Source organism: Triturus cristatus, chromosome 1_2 (genome assembly GCF_964204655.1).
Source record: "Triturus cristatus chromosome 1_2, aTriCri1.1, whole genome shotgun sequence".
NCBI classification, from domain to species: Eukaryota; Metazoa; Chordata; class Amphibia; order Caudata; family Salamandridae; genus Triturus; species Triturus cristatus.
The window spans coordinates 682,400,462-682,424,905 of NC_140580.1; the positions used below are offsets into that span (position 1 = coordinate 682,400,462).

Genomic DNA, 24,444 nt, shown 5'->3' on the forward strand with positions numbered 1-24,444 from the left:
GTTTACAACATGTGCTTAGAAAATCTGGGTCTTACGATACCAATGATGGCACATTGTGACTCAAGAGAAAGTATTGCAATAAATTAATTAAATTATCAGTACATTATGAACTGTATTATATTGTTTTGGGATTGTATTGCTGGAACCAATAAGACCAAAATTCCCATTAACTTCAAACAATAGACAAATACACATTCCTGTAGCAAAGATGAATAAGTAAAATGCTGAATCTTTCAGGGTTTCTCGCAGTAGCTCTGTGACTCTATGAGAGGCCTCTAAGGAGAGAACAAATAATAAGTGCTTTGTCATCTTAAGAATGTGCTCCATTAACAGAAAATTTATAATTTGGGATCAGAGCATCCACAATTACCTCAAGACTCTTTATTCGCAACAGTAAAAATGTTATCATATGGATAATACATATTTGAATGTGGTACTTCAGCTCATTTTAAACAATAGTGTTCAATTGGTATAGTTTGACTTTCAGAGCCAAAACATCCCCTTTGGAATGGATGGTTTTGCCCATTTCTCTTCTATGGAACGCCAAGTAAATTATAGGCAGTTTCTTCCTTTCCATGACAGAAATTCCTTGAAACAAGCATGGCAGAACCGAAAGACCATAACTGAAGACACAGCAACACACTTGTGGTCACACTCATTAGAAGCAGGGAGGAAGACTTGACACATTCTTGTTTTCAATAAAGCACTGCAAGTGAGCTTAACCATTCTATGTGGTGCAATGTTTGAATACTGCAGAACAATTCAAATGTTAAAATGCTCAAGTGGTACTTCCAGCACAGGAGCATACCATCACCCAGTACATTTTAATGACCCCAGAAGCCAGAATTTTCACAGACATCCGAATAGTTGGGACCATGCACAGTCAGAGAAATATTTGACTCACCAAGGACTAAAGTGTAAATCCCAGATACGCGATGACTGCTTAAGTAAGTGGACACCGATAAACTGAAATCCGTGGATGTTCACAAACATGTGTATTCACATCCCCTTCATTGATACATTTGGTGAATTACTTCAGCCCAGGGAAGAAATTCATCTCTGTCCAGGGTGTGAATGGGACAGAAATATCCCCACAGTTGAGTATGGAGGGTGCTAGACAAATGTTTTGTTCATAGAGAATAATATTTTCAATATGTAGAAAGAAAGAAAATGTTATAAGGTAAAAATGCATGTGTGTGGCATTTTTAGGTGTGTACTATTGTGCAGGTACTACATTTAAGAAAGCAAAAATGTTGTTATATGGAATATCTTGGAAGTTCTTGAGAAATAAACAACTATTGATAATCCTAGCTGGTCAATGGAAGATTGCATGGTAGTTAACATGTACATCTGTCAGCTTATCTTGAGTGGTTTTGACCCTCTTGGTCTACTGTCAGATTCTCTTTTATTGGGATGAGTATGCCTGGATGTGAATTCAGAGGACTCAAGTTGCACCTTGATGATGGGGGTCAACAATGCCAAATCAATTGTGGATTTTCTAGTATTTCATTTTGGAGGGCACATGGCCTAGAATTAGGGGTGACTGTAACTCGTTTCATTCCGTGTGGCATAATCTTGCCGAATGAAATAAGAATTCCATAAGATTATGCAGAATTATGTGAGAAGAGAAATTTCCCATTTAGCACTATTTCTTAATGCATAAATTCTCCCTCACATTCAAAATGGATACAAGAATATATTTAGCGTTAAGACATAGCACTAAATGCAACACAATGAGCTCTTGATGTAGAATTTTCCCCTAAGTTACTGGTGGCAATTACTCTATTTTCTTTGGGCAAAAGGCACCCTTATGTCCAAAATAAATGTGAGGATGCATTTTGAGCTAAGACATTATGTTAAACACAGCAGAACATAAACAGGGAGCAGAAGCACCTTCATGCACTTACTAAATGTGCTCTTGCAGAAGGATGTGTTCCCCCACATTACTCAATTACTCATTATTATCATTAATTCCGTATCACAGTAACACAGAAATACCAAAATCACTCCAATTACTCTAGTGTAATTGAAAAGGGTGCATGAAATTTGCATGATTTTCCTTTGCATAATTCTGTGAAATTTCAGTAAACCATGTGACATTATATGAGATGCAAAGTGGGCATTTGACGCAGTAAGCATGAAAGGCATCTGCATTTTGTGCGACAAAAGTGCAGAAAACAAAAGCACCTCGAAGAACAGCTACTTGCACTCTATTGCTCACATTGTTTCCATGCATTCAGAGTAAAGTTTGCTGTGAACTGGGAATTTGCTGTAAATTTTTAGCATGAATGGAATGGAATTACGCAATGTGGAGTAGTAGCATAATTTCCTGAATTCCTCATAATAAGAGTAATGCAAAGTTACCAAATTTATGCAAGTCATGTCGTCGCGGCACACATTTCTATCAGGATAGTCTAGAAGGTTGGCTGGACTGTTCCTTGTGTGGAAGGACAACATTTTAAAAGGCTTCGGCCTGTGGTTCGGATTAGTTCAAGCATTTTCCATTAATCACTATTTATAGTACGTCCATGAGTAGATAGTTTAAATTAGTATACAAAGATTAACTACATATTTTGATTAGACCTGGCATCTTTTGGTGTGGTTTGCCTTGACTTTTTGCCTTCTGACTTCCTATTTTGACTTTGTGCTGAACTTTGTTTTTGCGACCATTAGGAATCTGTGCACATTTTCACTGCTGACCAGTGCTAAAGTGCATGTGCTCAGTGTCTAAAATGATTGGCATATTTGATTTACTTATAAGTCCATAGTACAGTGCACTACATGTGCCCAGGGCCTATTGATTGTGCCACCCACGAGTAGGCCTAAAAACATGTCACTGGTCTGCCAGTGCAGAGCCTGTGTGTATAGTTTTACACTGCAATTTCGACCTTGTAAGTTCAACTACTTGCCAGTCCCAAACCTTCCCTTTTACAAATAAGTCACCCCTACATATGTCACTGATTACATATAAGTCACCCCTAAGATAGGACCTTAGCAGGGTGTAGTGTGTTTAAAAGGCAAGACGTGGACTTTGGAGTTTTACATGTCCTGATAGTGAAATACTGCTAAATTCATGTTTCACTACAATACGGCCTATCTCTCCCACAGGTTAACAATGGAGCTGCCTTGTAACACTTTACAAGTGTACCTTCCAATTAGGAAAAGATAGGAAGAATGAGATTGGTGTCTCTTGAGTCCTAATTTAAAAACACATCTTTTGGTGAAGTTAGTTTTTAAAATGCCACTTTTAGAGAGTTATAACATGCACACTAAATAAACTTATGCTGACGCTAGTTATAGACTCTAATTTGTCATAGTGGGCACAAAACTCAAGTAGCATGGCCACACATTTATACTGTATCTTTTTCAAAAAGTTACTTACATTTCCCACATAACATGTCCAAAATGTTGGAACACTACACCAAGTGTAGGGCTCAAGAAGTTTTAGACCACCACTGTATTAAACATGAAGATTTGGCATTTCCGTACTTTAACTATTCTGTGCCTTTGCCTGCCTCTGAAATACATGTCTGGGTAGGATCACAGTTGCGTAGTTTGCATCCCCTCTGGACAGTCACACTCAAAGGAGCTGCATATCCCGATGGCCCGTCACCAGACTGATGGTTCCTCCTGAGCTAGAGTGCCATGGAGGAGCTGACACTAGCATCTGATTGGGGCTGAGCCTATCCCCACACAAGGACTTGCATACCCCCTGCAGTGTGTCTGGACCCAGGGCAGGGTCTTGTGCACTAAAAGGACCTTTCTTTGAAGTCTCCCTAGTTCAAATGCTGAAATGGGTATAAGTACTGGACCTCTGACCCATATACTCCAAACACTTCAGGAACTGAAGTAAATCTACCAGGAATAGGAGTCGTTCTGCTGCCAGCAGGTACTGCCACTTTGCTGCTTACTTTGCTGTGTTGGTCTGCTGCCTGCTGCTTCTTTCCTGGGAGTGATAGGACTGGACTTGACTCTCGACATCCTGCATCTCTAAAGGGTCTTCAAGCAAGGGGTTGGTGGGGTTACCTCCTGTTTCTGAAGTCTCAGGGATATCAAAAAATGCGCCTGCATCTTGCTACCATTACCTATGCTGTGAGTCCTGCTCTGACAAGTGGTGCCGAATCCAGTCCTGGGCCCTTGGAAGTGAGTGTTTGGTGCTGCAATCCAAGAAACCAACGCATTGACACTGAAGCATTGTTCAGAACTGGCATATTTCCATGCGATATCGAGTCATTGCCGCTGCCTGCACCAAAGCCGTGGACACCCCTCACTGTCTGTGCGATGCAACAACCTCGACTTCCAAGGCAGTCCAGATTTTGCCAACGCTGCGCCTCTGAATCACCACAACTGAGTGAATCTCAGACATTGCTTCACAAATGTCTGTGGCGTACATTCCCGGCCCTGTGCGGCTTCAAACCAATGAATCACCTGCATTCCAGCGGCTTGACATCGACACTTCAGAACTGATGGACAGCGCTCTTCACATCGACCCATCAATGACTTTGCCTGACTTCAGAACCAATGCATCGCTTCCAACAGCAACGCTTCCCCTCTATTTTTCAACACGTTGTTCCAAAGCTTCGACGCTTCCAGGTACCGTCAGGGGGTCTGCGTCACTCCTGTATCCAGCCCACACTCCATCACAATGAGACTGGAATTTTGGATTTGCCCTGGTAAAGCTTAACCAGATAGCCCCAGTTGGACCTAATGGTTTCTAACCACTGCATTTTGATTTAATCTTGCAAAATTCGTCTTCGCTTGTGTATGTTGCATTGTTATTGTTTTGTTTTTGTTTTACTCAGATAAATATTGGTTATGTTTCTAAACTGGTGTGGAGTACTTTTGAGGTGCTTCCATTGTGTTACTGTGTATAAGTGTGTTCACAAATACCTTACACATTGCCTCTTTAGTTTAGCCTGGATGCTCTGTGCCAAGCTACCAAAGGGTGAACACAGGTAAACTTTTAGTGTGTAATACAGTTACCCTGGCTAGGATTGTGGTGCCTGCTTGGCCATGCTTACACACCTCTGCCACCCAAAAAATCAATTGCTAACAGTTATTAATATGACAATGACGAAATGGATCCATTTCCTTGGGTAATTGTGAAACAACTGTGAAATGAATTCAGTGTTGGAGACCAGGAAGGATATACACAGATGGATCTGGAAGGGACTGAGTAGATCAGAGTGAATTGATGTACACGAAATAGTGTTACAATATAAGCGGCTGATGTTGCTGGTTACATACATATTCACATAATTACAAAATACTTTACTTGCGTTGCAAGGTGATAGTTTAAATATTGCAGACATAACAACAGGAACCCCGTCTGCCTGTTAGAAAAGCATGGTAACTCTCAGCATCAGAACAGTGCATTTAAGTAGCAATGTAATTAATGGGAGAAAGGCCTTGTGAGAAGGACGGGTTTTAATCATGTCGAAATCTATACCAGGTCTTCTTGCCAAGTGTATGTGTTTATGTGCTTCACATCCACCGAAAGATATTCCCTGGTAGCCACAGTTTTTTTTGAAGATGTAAGGGATAAATATCTATTGTTTCTTGACAGTATTTATTCCAACTGAATCCCGAGTGTTTTTATCACTTTAACTACTACCCTCGTTCCACAGTGCATATGTCTTTAATTTGGGCTTTCTTTCTGATTGTTAGCCATGAAGTGAGTTCAAGGCCTGTCATTAAGCTCGAGTAATCAATTAAAGAGGCTGATTCTCTACAAATTGCATATGAGATATTTCATCGTTGTCCATCTTTAGCTAACTCTCAGTGCGGCCTTGGAAACAATTCCATTGAACAGGTCATTTTAGGTGTTCAAGAAGAAGCTATTTTCTGGCTGTCCTTCAAGGACGACAGTTTAAGACGACCCTCAAATATTTTCATTATTCCGTTTGTTTGTGGAATAAGAGGCTGATTTCTATAAAACATCACTCCGCGATTGCTGACTCAGCTCACTAGTGTAGTAATTAATGAAATAAGGATGAGCATGTCACCTGAAGGTCAGCACTCAACCTTTGTACTTTACTTGACTAAAACTACTAAAAGGAACAACAATAATTGATCCATATCTTTAAAAAGATTTGCCAACTTAAGTCCCGATTTTGAGTTAGGTGGAAATTTAGGCAGAGATTCCAGCAGCCAGAAATACCATTACTGGCAGGTTTCTGTAGGTGGAATTCTGCCTATTTCAAGTTGAATCCCTCGGAATGTGGAATAACTATCTGGACATGGAATTACAATGTGGATTTCTGCAAGGTATTCCGTATTCCAAGACGTTTCAGGCGCACATTTACAACCTGCTATGAGTAAGTAGTATATGTGTGTGGAAGATTCTTTGTGGGCTGGGGGGGCGGTGGGTCCTGGGTAGGGAGGGCAGCAGAGGGAACGGGAAAGGATAGCTATGATGGTGGGAACATTAAATGCTCCCCTATTGCCAAAGAAAAAGTCAGAAGGGACTAGGGAGAGAGGGTTATCTACTTTTCAGACAAAGCTTCATTTGATTTTCTAGTCCAGAATTATAAGCCAGTAAAATGGAGTCTGGTGTTCCCTCACCTGGGAAGACTAGTTACATGAACAGCGGGCCAGACGGGATCAGGCAGAGTGGAAATGCATATGGTAATTCCACTCAGCCTAACTCATAATAAGTTCCTAAATATCAACAAGATGCATACATACGAGGTTTGCCTTTAAAATGTACAACACTTTTCTTTAAAAGATGAAGGCCTGCTAACAATAACGCAGCCTGGCATTGGCATAAAAAGTCTATCAATGATGTAATTATTATTATTATAAAGGGTTAGCAACAACAGGGGATGCCCAACTAACCCATAACCAGGGGCCATTAAGCCATATAAAAGCCTCAATGGTTTCAGAAGAAATTGGATCAGATATATTACATTTTCAAATAAACCAGCGCACACAATCAAATGTCATATTAATTATTGTGCACTATACAGTAATCTAGCAAATTCGTTCATGAGACTAGGCTACTTACCAGTGGAGGGTTACCCCATGATAACCACAGCGGTTCCAGTGGCCTAAGGTATGGCCAAAATACAGTGGGGGTGCAAGTTTAAGAGCACATGAGAAACTTTCTGGGGTCCCTCACTTCCGTCTCCCAACTCCGACTGCCCGCGAATGTGCGACGCAGCTTCTGGGACACACTGCCTTGTTTTAAAAGATGAGGGCTGCTTTCGTAGCTTCACACTGTTCTTTGTTCAGGGGCGATTCCAGGGAGCACAGACTGAGGACACCAGAGTGGCCGCCAATACAGAGAACACACCAGTGAGAGGGGCAAGGTTTGCACGCCCACTGTGGCACTCTTCAGCACAGTTGGAGGCAGTAGTTGCACTCACTACACAAGAAGTGCATCAGCAGGCTTTTGCCTTCACGCGACCCCTCATATCCCAGAAACAGGACATTTAGACATGCAATCTTTGATATTTTAAATTAAATTTGTATCCTATGTGAGCAAATCCCACAACCATGTGATCTACTCTTGTCATGTGTACTGAAAGGTCATCATTCATCAAATATATTTCATCGTCATAGGTCAATGGCAGCTCGTCAAACTTTTGTGGATGTTCTGTTACTCGAGCTGAAAATAGTCTGGGGCTATTCCTATACCTCTGTCAATCAACAGAAATGCAGATGAGAACCCAGTGCAGAAAATGCAGTCAAATGCCTGCTTTCAGGTGCTATATTGTGGCAGAAAATTACATTTGAGATATCTAGAGTGGTTTTGTATTTTGAACACACTATGTTGTTCATTAGTCTTACGCAATGCGTTTTGTTCTGTAAATGTGTGAGAAGCTGTGTTTAAATGTCTGTAGTCTGATACTAGAATGGTCTGGTTTCCTTTTCCTTACGGGAAACAAGGGATTATTCATGGATGAGGTGCAACTTTCTATTACACCCTGGTATTCAAGTTGTTGGAGAATTTCCCTAACTTGTTTTTTAGCCTCATTTTCAATGGGACATTGTCTTTGAGGTTGTTGAGTCGACCTCAATGGTATTTCATGATTAGGGGAACCGTCACCCTACCCCATATGGTTGCGTTATAATGCAGGAGCTTGCGCTAACACCCACTTCTTGGCATAAGAATGTTACATGTGTTCTAGAAAAAGGTAGGAGAAGGCAGGATAAATTAACTTTTCTCTGTTTGAGCAGTCCACGATGAACTCTGGTGGCCAATCATTTTCAGCCAAGAGAATGTGAGGTTCTCCCAAAGAGAGAACTTCAATGGGTCATTGTGTGTCCACCTCCAACTAGAGTTGCATTTTGTATAACTAATGAGAACACTCACCCGTGTATCCAGTGTATCTACCTGTATACAGTCACTTAGTGCTACTGCCACCAGACAATCCATCAGGGTATGGTGAACCCTCTTGACCTCTCCCGCGCTGTGTAGCTCTGAGCCCACTCTCTTTCAGAAGCAGTTTCTTCAATATCTGGGGGATGCTTGACTTTCTGGCCCACTATCTTCTTTTTGAATTGAGGTTTAGATGATTTGTGTTTATCTTCCTGTTTAACTGTGTAGTTAAATTAGCGCTTTGAGTTCTTCTTAGGTTTCACGTACTCCTCTCATCTGCGCTCTGACCATCCACCTCTATCAGAGTGTTTTTCAAATGACTCCTACAAGGAATAGTAGGAACGTTTATCAGTATCCTGATACTTGCCAGGCAGTGTAATATTACCATGGTTATGCAGGTTATAGCATTTCTTAGTAGATTCCTGTTGAGGAGACACACCCCGTGATGTAGCCTTTTTTCTGTTGTTCTTATTGCACCAATTCTTTGTAGAAGATTTGGGTGCTTGCTTTGAGTTATCCTTTTCAGAATTACTTTTTATTTGTTGTTTATCAGGTCTGGCTCCCAAATTATTGCTACCAATCTTTGGATGGGTTTCTTCGATAATTGTAGGCATTTCACGTTCCTATTTCCCTGGAGCCAAATGTGTGAGTTGTTGGCATATAGTCGACGCTGCTGCTTCGCCTTTGATGTTACTTAATATAATGGAGGACACTGCAGCAAAATTGCCCATCAGCTTCATCCCCAAGTCCAGGGCTGCCCTGTACTCCTTCTGGATCAGTTTAAGCACTTCTGGCAAAATAGTTCATGAGGGTGTACTTTGTTTTTTGGTATATACTGCAGCAAAGATCATACCCCAAGTGGTGCAGGGGGAGCCATCCGCATTGGCAATCATATTGTAAAAATTGTGTGTTTTTCCTGAGGCCCTGTATGAGGAAACACTGACTCAAGCTGACCTGTTTTTTGTGCAATCCGGAATTTCCTCTCACCTGATGGGAATTTTACCCATGACTGCATTGATTGTTTGCAGGCTTATGCCTGGTGGAGCCAACTGTAGCTGTGCAGCCCTTGCAGGATTTATTGTTAATGTTGGCATAATGAACTGTATCAAACACCTATACAAGGTTACTAAACTGTTGTAAAATCTGCGTACCTGTGGTGCTGTCATATTTCCTATATTTGGATGTGATGTGTAACCAGCAAAGACTGGCCATGTTGGTCCCTCATTGCTAAGGGGACGTGGTCTAATGCCATCTATTGTGTGTAGTAGGGCACCTTCAAACCAATTTCTATGTTCTTGGTCTGTTATTGGTATTTCTATGTCTTCATATTGTGTGTAGTGTTTTGGAACTTTAGCTACAGTGTCATTGTGAAACAGCCAAGTTGTGTTGTCTGCTGCAGGGAATTCATAGAATACCTCTGTCCTAAATGATTTGTAAGCTTCAAGCATGAAGGTAGCATCCCCATCCGTAAGTGCAAGACCATGTTGTAGCAGCTCACAAATAACTGCATGTCTGCAGATCTCAGACATATTTAGTGCTGTGTCTACAGGTATATGAATATGTGGAATCCAGAGAGGGTATCACAACGGGATAATCCTCAGAAAAATTCAAGCTTGAACAACCTGCAGCTAATACATAGGGGCTACCTGCTCAGCTGAGGAGGATATTCCCTACCACCATGGATGTCTCCAGTTGAGAGCTGAGTAGGGGTCTTTGGGTATACAAAAGAGAACTACTCAGGCGATCCATTAAATAAGAAATCAAACTAACAACGTTGGCGGCACCATGTTGTGCGGCTTCGACTTTCTCAGTAGGAACCGTGTGTTTGTTGGCACCTTAAACATTGGGATGGTGCCAGACTAATTCTATGCATCCCCTCAGGATGTATTGGCCTATAGTCCTGCCAGCTCACAGTGCAACCATAAGTACCCCTGAACCTAGGAAAGTAACAAATCGATTGTGGAACCTCAGAACATGCCAATCCTGACTCCCCAAAGAAATGTGGCAACAGATCTGGAACCCTTTCACTCAGTCACTTGTGCATGCCCAACGAGATATACAAGAAGTACACAACTAACCATTTCAATATTTATTGAAGCATTGCAATTCTTATATAAAATATATGTGCTGCAGTGATTAATAGACAGAAACAAATGAGATTTATAAGCATCACGAGAACAGTGAAAAGGATAAACAATTCCACCATTGTGCTAAAGCAGTGCATATGTGCCTGCATATAAGTAGTGTGCATGATTCACTCCTACTATGAGCTTCCTAATCTAGTTGCTTAGGGCGGGTGATCTGCCAAAATCCCCTAATGGATGATCTGACTCCCCTTTATCTGAGGGTAAGGGTCTTCAGGGCCCGTCTTGGTCACTAGTTGAACATCCCTCCTCACAGAGGGAAACAGGAACAGCTGGAGTGGAATTCCGACAAGCAACTCCTCTGATTTGAACACAGAAGTGCTCATGTTTATATCATAAACAGATCCATGCTACCTACCATGCTGAGACCTCAGCCAGGCTGTCACTGTTTATACTCTTATGATAGTTTTTTTTTTCTTTCTCAATTTATTTGTAGTTTTAACACACTACATACCGATGTATAGCAATACAATGTGCAGTGAGTCACAGTACAATCACAAAAATTCTCTACAGCCAAGTACCATGTTTGTAACAAATGCTATATAGCCAGTCTTTTAACCATTCAGTACAATCCGAAATGCATACATAACACATAGAACTGTAGCATTATGCGTGGACAAAGAGGGCTTTACCAATCATGCAAGACCCAGGGGCTGGTGGGCCTATCCTCTGGCAACAATTTTCAATATGTGTGTAGCTTCCAACACCGACAGTCTTAGTGAACTGAAATCGTCAATAAAGAAATACCCAATGAAACACCCCCTGACAGCGTTTATGCAGTTGTATTCAGGGGAAGAGTTACGTCTGCGGAGTTATGTAACAGTAAGTACACCTGAAGCGGTTTCCATATATCTTTGGGCCTGGAGGTAGTTGGTACCGTCTCGGCATAGATAGTGGTCTGTTCTTGGCAATATGTTAGGTCTGTCAACCAGTCTTTGAATTTCGGGTCTCGGCCCCTTCCCCATCTACATGCCACTCTCCGTTTGGCTAGCAACAGTGATATAGCAAGAAATTTTCTATGAGCGCTAGGTATCTGTGCCGTGTATCCTAAAAGTGCCATCAAAGGGTCTCTGTCCATTTCTCTGACAGTCATCTTTGCTAGTGCCACTAACACCTGTTCCCAGTATTCTTGTGTTTTCGGGCACTCCCACGCCAAGTGCAGGAACCCCTCTCCTGGTTGACGGCATCGCTCACACCTGTCAGTTGTAGCTAATTTAAATTTGTATTTCTTAAGTGGAGTATAGTAAAGGCGATGCAGGTATTTATAATGTATCACTCGCAGCCTGCAACTTGCTGAGATCTGTGCCGTTTGTAGACAACAATACTTCCACTGTTCATCAGTGAGTACCCGCCCGATATCCTCCCCCCATTGCATTTGCGCCGGGCTATGAGCTCCTTCCCTGTTGGATCGTATGGAAGTGTATATGGCTGATACTAGATGTTTCCCATCTGTGGAGCCAAGCATATTGTGCAGCGGGACCAGACTTAAGGGTTCCCGCGGGAAGTCCGGAATAATTACACGCATTCCCTGTCGTAAGCATACATAAAGGAATACATCTAATGGTGTATAGTGTATATCCTGTAGAAATTGCTCTAGTGTGCGAAACTTCCCGGCATTGAACAGATCTCCCCACGTGGAGACTTTTGCTCGCTGGCAGAGCTCCGAAAAACACCTCTCCTGCAGCAAGGACGACTTAGGATGATATGTCAGCGGGAGCCGAGGGGAGTAGAGGACAGGCGAGGCCAACAAAACCGTTATCCTGTTCCACGCGTCTACTGTGCCTGTGATAGTAGTGGGTGGCATCGCACGTGAGCGCATGGGCCCTTATATCAAGCCACTTAGCGGTACCGGTTCTGCCAGCCAGTCTTCCACAGCTATTTGTGGCATATATTTGGGAGGATGTATCCAATAGTAGGCGTTGTGCGCCTGTGCGCTGAGGAAATACAGTTCCAAATCAGGAATATCAAAACCCCCTTGATCATATGGTCGTATTAGCATCGACCATTTAAGTCTTGGTTGTTTCCCTCCCCAGAATAATCTGATCAATTCAGAGCGCAATGTCTGAAAGAAATGCTGCCTGGATGGTATGGAATATTGAGAAATAAATAGAGCAATTGCGGTAATATAATCATCTTTATGAGGGACGCCCTCCCCACTAATGAGAGTGGTAATGAGATCCAACGTGTAATGTTAGCTGTGAGTCGTACCATAATTTGCCAGTATTGTTTCTTCTTTGTCTCTGGTAATCTGTATACCAAGATATCGCAGGTCACTATCGCACCAATCCAGTGGATAATCCAGCGGAAATCTAGGCACTGCTGGTGTAAGAGGGAAAACCTGCAACTTCCCCCAGTTAATATTAATGCCCGATAAACTACCAAACCGAATAAACTCTCGCAATATAGGATTTATATTCTGCGCGGGGTCCCTGATGTACAGCGTCATATCGTCAGCATACAATGAGATTAGTATCTGACGCATGCAACAACGAAATGCCTTATCTTTGTGGATTTGGCGTAATCTGGAAGCCAAAGGTTCTACTGCTATGGCAAACAATAGGAGGGATAAGGGACACCCCTGCTGGGTGCCTCTCGAGATTGGTATCGGCTGGGATAACTGCCCATTAATTAATATCTTGGCGGCAGGGTGATGATATAGTAATTTAATCCAGGACAGATATATATGTAGGAAGCCCATTCTCTGCAATACCCCAAACAAATAATCCCACTCCACTGAATCAAATGCTTTAGTGGCATCTAAAAATAATGCAGCAAGCGGGAACTCTGGGTCTACTGTTTGAATCAAGGAGAACAGGGTTCTAAGATTATGAGACGTATTTCTACCTGGGACAAAGCCTGATTGGTCCAGCAGTATTAGCTTGTCCATTAGTAAAGCCAACCGATTAGCCAGTGTTTTTGCTAAGATTTTGGTGTCACAGTTTAGCAATGACAATGGGCGGTATGAGTCACAGGACTCAGGTGGTTTGCCAGGTTTCAGCAATGAAGTGACTATCGCTTCCCTCATCGAGGGGGGGAGTATGCCTACCTCCAGGGACTCTTCATATACCTCCTTTAACACTGGTGCCATGATGTCAATGTAGCTCTTATAAAATTCTGCCGGTAGGCCATCTGAGCCTGGGGCCTTCCCGTTCTGCAATTGCATGATGGCTTCCCTAATTTCATCAACCTCCAAGGGGTGCATCAAAAACTCTCTTTGTGCATCACTAAGCCATCTGAGTACTCTATCTCCCATGAAGTCATCTAATTCTGGAGTTACCTGCCTCTGGGATGTATAGAGGGTCCCGTAATGCGCGATGAACGTGTCTAGAATGGCCAATATGACTCGCTGCAGCACTTCCCCAGGTCCTTCTATCTCTAAGATGTATGCATTAAAACGTGGGTTCCTTGTTACCTCGGCCAGCACCCTGCCCGGCCTCTCCCCCTCCCCGTATTTACGGGCTACCCAATACTTGCCTCTAAATTTTGCCTCTCTGAGCGCCGTGTCTTCATAGTCAGTTAATATTTCCCGAAACTGTGTTTGCACTTGTCCAACTTCACCTGTCACCATCCGCCTCTCTAGCTCTAGTAGTTCTCGTTCTAATTTGCGTAAAGTATTCTGTAAATCTTTCAACACCCCAAAACTTTTGGACATGCAAAATCCCCTGATGGTCACTTTGAAAGCTTCCCATATCACTTCGACGCTATCCACCGTCCCTTTATTCCTGACAAAGAAATCCCTAATCTCCTCACCCAACTCTGCCTGAAAGACAACATCCAGCAACGCTGTGGGCTGCAATCTCAAGCTCGGCCTAGGTCTATCGTACCCCGGAGGAGTGAGCGACAACTTCACCGGACAATGGTCTGAAAACGTCCGAGCTAAATGTGATACACTACTTATGGAGGGCACCAATCCTTTAGACAGCAAACAATAATCTATCCTCACCCATGTCCCTCTATGGGATGCATAGTGTGTGCCTTCCTGTCCCTGCGGATGCGTATACCTCCAACTGTCTATCAGCTCGCCCTCTTCAATGATCCCACTCAGAGCCTCATGTGCATTAGTGTAATGATGTGTAGCCACATTCGATCTGTCCCGGAGTGGGTTCAGAGCCACATTGAAATCCCCACCCCAAATGATATGTGTAGAGCCAACATTCAATATTTTGCCCCAGAGAATAGAGAAGAACTCAGGACTGTCCATGTTTGGTCCATAACAATAACAGACTCACCGACTAGCCTCCCCCATGTGATGACAAACCGGCCCTGCACATCCACCACCACCCCGCCATTTCAAAAGGAGTTTGTTTTTTAAACAAAATGGCAGTGCCACAACCATATGAGGAGTATGATGAAAATAATCGACAGCCTGCCCATTTACTGGCGAATGAGTTTGCCACTTTCGGATTTATATGTGTTTCCTGCAGTAAGGCCACCTGTATTTGTTGCCGATCTAGATAGGCTAGGACTTGTCTCCGCTTCCTTGGGTTGCCTAGGCTCCTAACATTCCACGACAACACTTTCAGTTTGGTTCTATCCCCCGTGCCATTGCTTCCATGCGTTACCCTGTGACCAACGCTTTTAGTATACGTGTACATTGGCAATCCAGCATACAAAAAAATAATTTTACCATTATGCAATCGCACTACTGCTTCACTGCGAATATTGAGTTCCCCCTCCCAGCCCACCCCCTCCCACTGAAACATCCCAAACATGCCAGCCATAATTAACCCACCCCCCTCCCCTACACCCTTCTGCTCCTGTATCATAACATCAAAACCTGTGGCTTCCCACTGAGAACTTAAGAAGCAGTTTGGAAGAAACAAAAACATTAGAAAAAACAACCAGGGGGATCTCCCAATTGGGGGATACATCTGGGTGACTCACGAAAACCTCTTCTCAGTCCGAATGAGACAAAGCGTCCTGCCTGTCCCTGGAAAAGGTTCGAGGGTGTCCGGCTGCAAAGTAGTGTGGTATTCCCTACGGAGTGCTCTTCTTCACTCAGATATCCTCTCTCCCGCATTCTCTCTTTTATGACATGGTCGTGCTGCAGTGACCATCACTCTTAACTATGGCAATCTACCATAAGGCGTATCGTGGCAGTGATGGTCTGCAAGCCGCGGCGTCAGTTAATTTATTGCCGGGGAAGGAGATCAGGGGGAGTCCTCCTGCGTCTCTGTATTCCATCTTGTTTTGTGGAGTCGCTTCAGAAACTATTCGACCTGTTGAGGCTTTGTGAAAAAAGTTTGGGTTCCCTGATGCGTGACACGCAGATGAGCCGGGTATAATAAGGCATAGTCAATATGGGCTTGCTTCAGCTTATGCTTCACAGCCATAAACTTGCGGCTTTCTTCCTGCACATGCAGCGTGAAGTCTGGGTACATAGTGAATGATACTCCATCACAGGTCAGCTGTTGTTTCTCTCTGGCCACCAGCAATGCTGTATCCCTGTCCCTATAATTCAACAAGCGAGCAATTATGGGCCTAGGTGTGCTACCAGGGGGCGGCCGCGGACCAAGGGACCGATGAGCCGTTTCTACTATAAAATGGGGAGATAGGAGTTCGGACCCCACCACCGCCACCAGCAATTTCTCAATATAGTCTTCCATCTTACCTGTGTTTGTACTCTCTGGTATACCTAAAACGCAAATGTTATTCCACCTACTGCGCGCTTCAATGTCCTCGTTTTTAGCCGCTATGACTTTGAGAAGTTTATCTAGTTGCGCCGTCGTTTTTTGTACCTGAGCTGTAGTGTCCTCTACCTCTGAAATGCGGTGCTCCACTTCCTTGAGACGTGTTTCGTGTCCCTCTAACTTACTGGCTATCGCATCCATGCGAGTACACATCGTGTCCATTTTGTCCGCGATGGTCGCAAATCCTTGCCGCATTTCCAACAGAATTGAATTTAGGGTCACCCCCGATGGCAGCGGGGAACAACATTTACAACGCAACTTCTACAACGCACTACACTTACAACGCATTTTTTACAACGCAACATCCATTACAACGCATTCCATTACATAGCATGACACTACAAGGCATTTTTAAAAACTACCTTTACAACGCATTCCATTACATCGCATACTACCTTTACAACGCATACCATTACAACGCATAATATTACACTACACTATCCAACACTTACCCTACTGTTGCACCCCCTGGAGTTAGAATAGTAATTTTTACCCCTATACTATCCAACACTTACCCTACTGTTGTACCCCCTGGAGTTAGAATAGTAATTTTTACCCCTATACTATCCAACACTTACCCTACTGTTGCACCCCCTGGAGTTAGAATAGTAATTTTTACCCCTATACTATCCAACACTTACCCTACTGTTGCACCCCCTGGAGTTAGAATAGTAATTTTTACCCCTATACTATCCAACACTTACCCTACTGTTGCACCCCCTGGAGTTAGAATAGTAATTTTTACCCCTATACTATCCAACACTTTCCCTACTGTTGCACCCCCTGGAGTTAGAATAGTAATTTTTACCCCTATACTATCCAACACTTACCCTACTGTTGCACCCCCTGGAGTTAGAATAGTAATTTTTACCCCTATACTATCCAACACTTACCCTACTGTTGCACCCCTTGGAGTTAGAATAGTAATTTTTACCCCTATACTATCCAACACTTTCCCTACTGTTGCACCCCCTGGAGTTAGAATAGTAATTTTTACCCCTATACTATCCAACACTTTCCCTACTGTTGCACCCCCTGGAGTTAGAATAGTAATTTTTACCCCTATACTATCCAACACTTACCTTACTGTTGCACCCCCTGGAGTTAGAAAAGTAATTTTTACCCCTATACTATCTAATACTTACCTTAAATGCAATTTAATATTATGCGTTGTAATGGTATGCGTTGTAAAGGTAGTATGCGATGTAATGGAATGCGTTGTAAAGGTAGTTTTTAAAAATGCGTTGTAGTGTCATGCTATGTAATGGAATGCGTTGTAATGGATGTTGCGTTGTAAAAAATGCGTTGTAAGTGCATGCGTTGTAAAAGTGTGCGTTGTAACGACATACATCCGATGGCAGCTGAGGATCTGACTGTGATGTGTCCATCGCCACATCCTGTTCCGTCGAATGCTGTTTCGCGGACTTCCTGCCATCGAAGACCAATCGGGACTGGCGAGCATCCGTCTTCCCCATCTTGGCACTGCCACCCTCGACGTCTATCACCTCTAATGTGGGCACTATGCCCCCCGATACGGAAGCAGGTGACGTGCAATACCACCTCCTCTCCTCCTTCACAATACTGCGTGTAGCTGTTGTCCACCGCTCCACGGTCGAGAAACACAGGCTCACATTCATACCACAGCCATGGACTGCGATTGTCCGTAGGGGGGTGGAGGGGTCCAGCAGCGATCCCAAGAATCCCCTAATCCACAGTATAGTGCCTTACAACGCTGTTGCCGCTTAATCCGAGTCCCGCAAGATGCACTATATCATCCACCATCCAAGGAGCGGCTTCCGCCAGCAGGCCCACGGAGCACTCCGCCCAGTGCTCGCTGTCACCAGTTGCGTCTATTTCCACTGCAGGCTCCCCTAAGATTAGCAGGCCTGGTGACTATGGCACCCTGCACTTGGCTAAATCCCGTATTGTGCCGTGTTCTCCATTCACCTGCTTAGGCGCACAGCCTGGGGGGGCTGAGACCATGGGAGAATCCCTGCACCCAGCAGAGTCCTTACTCCGCTCCGAGTCCTGCCACAGAACCAGAAGCAGTACAAAAGGGGGTGGTGATGGACGGAGCATCAGAACCAATCAAACACTCACATCCAGTCAACAGATCTGGGTTTGATCCATCACCATTCTTTAGCCCACTCTGCCACCCCAGTTCAGACATGGCCATATGCAAATCAGTCTGACCCTGTGCCTCATGGGAACAGTCCAGCCCGAACTGCCAAGCCATGCTTTCCCTGGACCGGAAACAAGCTTCCTAGGACCGGTTTCTGGCATTTCAGCCGTCTTCATCCAGGCTTGCTTGAATCCAGTGGCAAAGTGAGCAAGGGACTCACGTCTGAGCATACCCTGCCAACTTATGGCGAACAAAGCGGTACAAAAGGGGGTGGTGATGGACGGAGCATCAGAACCAATCAAACACTCACATCCAGTCAACAGATCTGGGTTTGATCCATCACCATTCTTTAGCCCACTCTGCCACCCCAGTTCAGACATGGCCATATGCAAATCAGTCTGACCCTGTGCCTCATGGGAACAGTCCAGCCCGAACTGCCAAGCCATGCCTTCCCTGTACCGGAAACAAGCTTCCTAGGACCGGTTTCTGGCATTTCAGCCGTCTTCAGCCAGGCTTGCTTGAATCCAGTGGCAAAGTGAGCAAGGGACTCACGTCTGAGCATACCCTGCCAACTTATGGCGAACAAAGCGGTACAAAAGGGGGTGGTGATGGACGGAGCATCAGAACCAATCAAACACTCACATCCAGTCAACAGATCTGGGTTTGATCCATCACCATTCTTTAGCCCACTCTGCCACCCCAGTTCAGACATGGCCATATGCAAATCAGTCTGACCCTGTGCCTCATGGGAACAGTCCAGCCCGAACTGCCAAGCCATGCCTTCCCTGGACCGGAAACAAGCTTCCTAGGACCGGTTTCTGGCATTTCAGCCGGCTTGCTTGAACCAGAAGCAGTCATCTGTGACAGCACGTTTCCTCACTGGCAGTGCTGGTAATCAACATCGGGCGCCAATAAAATACTGGATCAAGGCATATGCTGGGGGCCCGTTACTGCTCACGCACGCGGGCCGCAACGCTCCGCGAGATGCGTGGTATTCGGCACCGCGCTCTTCCGATCAGCGCGCGTATGGCCTTTTCATGCAGACGGCATCCGAGATTCTGCCCCGAGCAGCCCGGCTCAACCGCTGCATGCCTCCATTTCCCGGCTGTCAGCGCTGCCAATCGTGCAAGTGCCCCGACGTCTCCTCACCGCATGGACCAGTCCTTAGGCACTTTCCAGCACGGAATGGCCCACTCACTCTGCAGGAGCCTCGGCCTCGCGTACCGTGCCCTGCCCCTCAGCCACTCCAGAAGTCACGGCCTGCGCCTCAGGTACCTCCGTCACGCCTGATTTCCAGCGCCGGTGAGCTCCCTCGTCTCCGATCACTGCACCACCGAGTGCCTGCTCTTGTACGGGACACATTTCCTGCATATATTAGTAGTTCTCCGCCTCAGGGACAGGATAAATAATGGATCCCAATGCCGGACTGCGGGAGCCTCACAGAGTGGCGGCCATTCCGCTCGTGCGCCACCTAGCGCCCCCTACTCTTATGATAGTTATGTCACCTACTGGATGATTAACAAACAACAAAATTTGGGCAATTAACTTTATCCCTTGTACTAAATTTTCAAGGTGTCATAATGTCTATATATGTAATTAAATGGGGTTTCTAAGAACCATATCCTGCACAGTCATGCAAGCAAATGTGTAGAAAAAGTCAATGTGTAGAAAAGAAGGCAACTTAAGAGACATCTGTATGTAAAATGGTACTGTTTCTCCTTGGGCCTAAACCAGCCATGTGACACCTAAATATCCATACAGCAAAGCAAATGTGATTTTAGCAGGACTTAACAACTGGAACCTTCACTTCAAATTTATTGGTTTCTCAAAGTTTTTCAAGTTGTGAGTAGTGATGAGTTATAAACTCTGCTCCTCTGGTGGACTTTGTGAACTTTTGCCCAAGAAGCGCAGAGTGCCAGAAAAACTCAGCCAATTGCCACGTTACAGAGTTTTTCACAAGTGCGGCTCAGCAATGGTAAGCGAGAAAAATGAGCACTAGACTGCCTCCCAGCGAGATTTCTCAACTTGGTCAGTTGCAGAAGGTCACTACCGCTCACGTTGAGAAGGCTGTCACTCGAGTACAAAATGTACTCAAGGGGTATAAACGAGCAGTGCACTCTGGTACGCCACATGTTGTGCCATAAAGTATGGATGGAAATAAGGCATTGCTAGCACAACAGCAAACACTGATTATTATACAATGGAGAAATCAGTTGGCGATTTGCTACACAGCACCTTGTTTGTGATCAGGATACAACAACATACAAACATGATCACGACATGCTGTTAAAATTATCTCTGTCTCTTACACATGCACACACACACCCACACACCCACACACTTGTGAATCAAAACGGAGAAGTTAAGTGGCAATGTGACAGATAATTAGTGATGTTGGACAGTTGTCATTTCCTCAACTCGGTGAGAGAAATTATAAAAATGCTTGCAATTATTTTTTTGGGTAGCAGACTTTATAACTTCATGAAGTTTCAGGTTTGCTACCTTTGGAAACCTTCAATAGTAGGTGAAAACCCCCTGTAAAATATGATTTGTAGGCGATTTTTCTGACAATATACAGTACACAGGAGAATTTGCAAGCAAAGACGTAGGTTTTGTTGTTTTTTGTGTGCAAAAAAACATTGTTTGCAGGGCATTTTAGTTTTTAAGTTTTAAAACTTTGAAATTTCATTTTTGAATTTTTTTAAAAACATAGTTCACAAATTTAGCAAAAAACAAATTTGGAAATGTCACACACCACTGCATGCCTACAAATTCACAATAATACTCAAAATTGTGAAGTCTGACAACTGGCAAATTAGCATTTTTTAACGTCGCAGTCTTGGTCAAATGCAACGCACGCACATAAAAAAGGGTTCTTCCTGCCAGCAGTAAATTATTCTCACTGCCACAAGGTACAACAGGTGCAAGAGCAGCTTTGAAACCATCCTAGATATTTCCAGCAGAGCATTTCCTTGGGAATACCCAGCCTTTAAAACTACAGAACCCTCTGTGCTGACCCCTTTCCACCCTTCACAAACCCTTGCCCTCTCACCACCAGAGCAGTCTACCATGAGACTGCCCCCATCCACTCATTGGTCATTACATTCCACCAACACAATATCAGCGTTGTGCATGTGTGCCATTAGCCTGCAGTTCCCATACTTACACACTATCTGCTATTTTCAACCGCTCTCAATACCTCGCATCTTTATATAAGTATGTATGTATATGGTATTCCATAGCGCAATCCTTGCCAAAAGACAATGGATTGTTGTTCATGATCAAGCATAAAGTCAACAACTAATAGGAGATGAAGCTGAGCTGTGGACAGTTAATGCATTTTGATATAGTGTTATTTAACTCTTTCCTAAATTGGAGCAGTGCAGGGCAGTTCAGATAGATATGAGGATATTTTTCCAGATCCTTGGTGCATAGATGGGAAAGGCCTCCTGTCTAGCTTTTTTCTGTTTGAAGGCTTCTTATCCTGCAGTCTGATGGGGTCCTGGTTCCAGGTGTACAGAGAAATATCAGAGATGGTGAGTTTGTCAGCAAGATAAGCAAGGATGCTAGTCATAATGGCTTTTTAAATGATGCAGCTGTTTTTTTAGATGCCAGCAAGAGGAGCTGGCAAGTGGAGCCAATGAAGTTCCCATAGGATGAGGGTAATGTGATCATAATTCTTCAGGCCCTGGATGAGATGTACTGTGGCATGTAGGATGCACCTACCGGATGTCAGTGTGGGGTCTGGGATGCCAGGGAGTAATTCATTACCACCCTCAAGATGCCAAAGTATGAGAGCTTGAACTACGGTTCTGAAGTTTCTTTTTGGAAGAAACTGAAAGAAACTGTTTGACTTTCTTTAGCAGGGAGAGCTGTACCTGGCTATCTTTGTTTTTTGGCATTGTGTTCCTTCAGGAGGAGGCTGATGTCCAATGTGAGCCCAAGTGACTCAGCATTCAGTGAAAGTTAGGGTTCAAAGCCATAAAGGTTCATGTCAGTGAGCTACGTTTGTACTGTATATTATTTGCTATTGAATAAAAGAAATTCTTGTTTGGTCGGGTTGAGTTTCAGGTGGGTGCTGCACATCCAGGTCTGGATGATATGCAAGCAGTATGTGAGGTGTTGGATGTCTGAAGAAGTGGAGAAATTCAAATACAGTTGTGTATCATCAGCATATTGGTGAATCTTGATGCTGTTAACTGTGAAAAGAGCACCAAGGTTCCATGTAAAATTTCGAAGATGACAGGCAACAGTATAGAACCCTAGAAGACAACGCAAGTAACTGGGATGTTTTGTAAACTGGAGGTGCTCATGCAATCAATCTGGTGTCAGTTCGAAAGGTAGGAGGAGAACCAGTGAAGGATACTGCTGTGAATCTCATTTGAGACTCCAGGGTGCACATAAGGGTTGGTTGGTTGACTGTGTCAAAGGCAGCTGACTGATACAGCAATATTAACACCCAGGGATCATCTTCATCTTTGGTCAAGAGGGCATTTTTTATGCTGTGTAAGGTAGTGGCCTTTATGCTCCAGCGTGACCTGAAACAAGACTTGTAGTCATGCAAGAGACTGTAATCAATTCATATGATCTTGAAGTTGAACATAGGTTGCATCTTTATATGATCCTACAAATGATTGGCAGGTGAGTGATGGGTAAGCAGTTGGTGAAGTCATCATGGTCTGGCCTAGGTTTCTTTAGTAATGGGAGGATCTGGTATGCCTTGATAGCTTCTGGGAAGATGACTTGAGTGAGGGAGGTAATGACAATGGTAAGTAGGGAATAAGGGAGCTTCCTCAGAAAGAACTTTGGTGAAGGATGATGGTAAGATATGATCTTCATAAAAGGTGGCTTTGAGGGAATTATGTATATCAATGGGATCTGGGAGGGATAGAGCTTTGAAGACTGAAGATTGCAGGATTCTACATGAAAGGGTGGGTGTAGGAGATGAAACAGGCTTGGTGTTGCTGGTGTATTGTCAGATCTTTTGTATTTTTTCACTGAAGAGGTTGATGGCATTGAACATTTCTGTGGAGAGAGGAATAGGTGGATCCAGCAGTGGGTTGATGTAGTACTTAATCGACTTGAACAGCATTCTGCTTCTGTTGGTGGCTTCAATGATAGTATTGGTATGGTACTTTGCTTTGGCTGATATGATGAGCTTGTGTGGAGAGACTTCAGTATCAAGAGGTCATAGGGAGTTCTATTTTCTTCTATTGTCTTTCCTGTCTGAACATAGATAATTTATTGTCCGTAAGGTCCTTAGTGAGCCAGGGTGCTAAAGGCTTTTGCCTGCACCAGAGTGTTGTATTTGGAGCATGGATGTTATGCACATAGAGCCATGAACAATAGAGGACCTGCTCTAATAAAACAACTGGTGGGTCACTACATCCCATGCAGGGATCTAAGGTCCTCCTCAGACTTTCTAATGCAGCAAGTCAGAATAAACAGAGCTAGATGGGGAGAAAGATCCTTCCGACATCTGACCCCCAAAATTTGGAACTCATTACCCAAAGATTTACGCTTACTAGCTGATGAAGTAGCCTTCAGAAAAAGACTTAAAACATGGCTCTTCCCCTAAATTCTCCCTCTGACCTAACCAAGATCACTTATGCCATTGTCTCCTAGCACTGGGAAGCCTACGGGCAGCTACACACTCTATAAATCCCTAAACATAAACATAAACATGTTCATATTGCTTTGCCAAAAATAGTTGAAGTTGTTTAGAAAAATGTTGGCATCGGACGTAGAGATGATTGGGTGGGAGATGAGTTTAAGCACCAGGTTCTCTACGGAGAAGTCTTCAAAGGGTCTGAAGGTTTGGTCTTCTCTTTTGTGTTGACCTTAGTTTGTTGGTAAAACGCTCATCAGGGATATAAAGATGGCAAAGTGGTTTGTTCACTCCAATGATATTTGTGTTTTGCTTGGATTGTTTGTGTTGTTGAGAAGAAAAGGTTGAGTATGTTGCCTTCAGAGTATATTGGTTTTGTGACATACTGAGCCACAATGGGTATATCAATGAGGTAGAAGAGGGTGTCTCTTGTAATTTTTTAGCTTGCCATGTCTGGTAGGTTAAAGTTACCCAAGAGGGAAATTTGGACATTGTGGATGGATGAGGTAGTGAGGAGATCTGAGAATTAATGAATTAGATCATTAATTAAGAGTTTG

The 24,444-nt window shown here is 43.8% G+C and overlaps 1 protein-coding gene across 1 annotated transcript in view; it reads left to right on the top strand.

The window, feature by feature from the left end:
• The window catches only part of NRG3 (neuregulin 3), a 1,803,861-nt gene that overhangs the window by 1,016,762 nt on the left and 762,655 nt on the right, over positions 1 to 24,444 (top strand). The gene's annotated exons all lie outside the window — the stretch shown is intronic.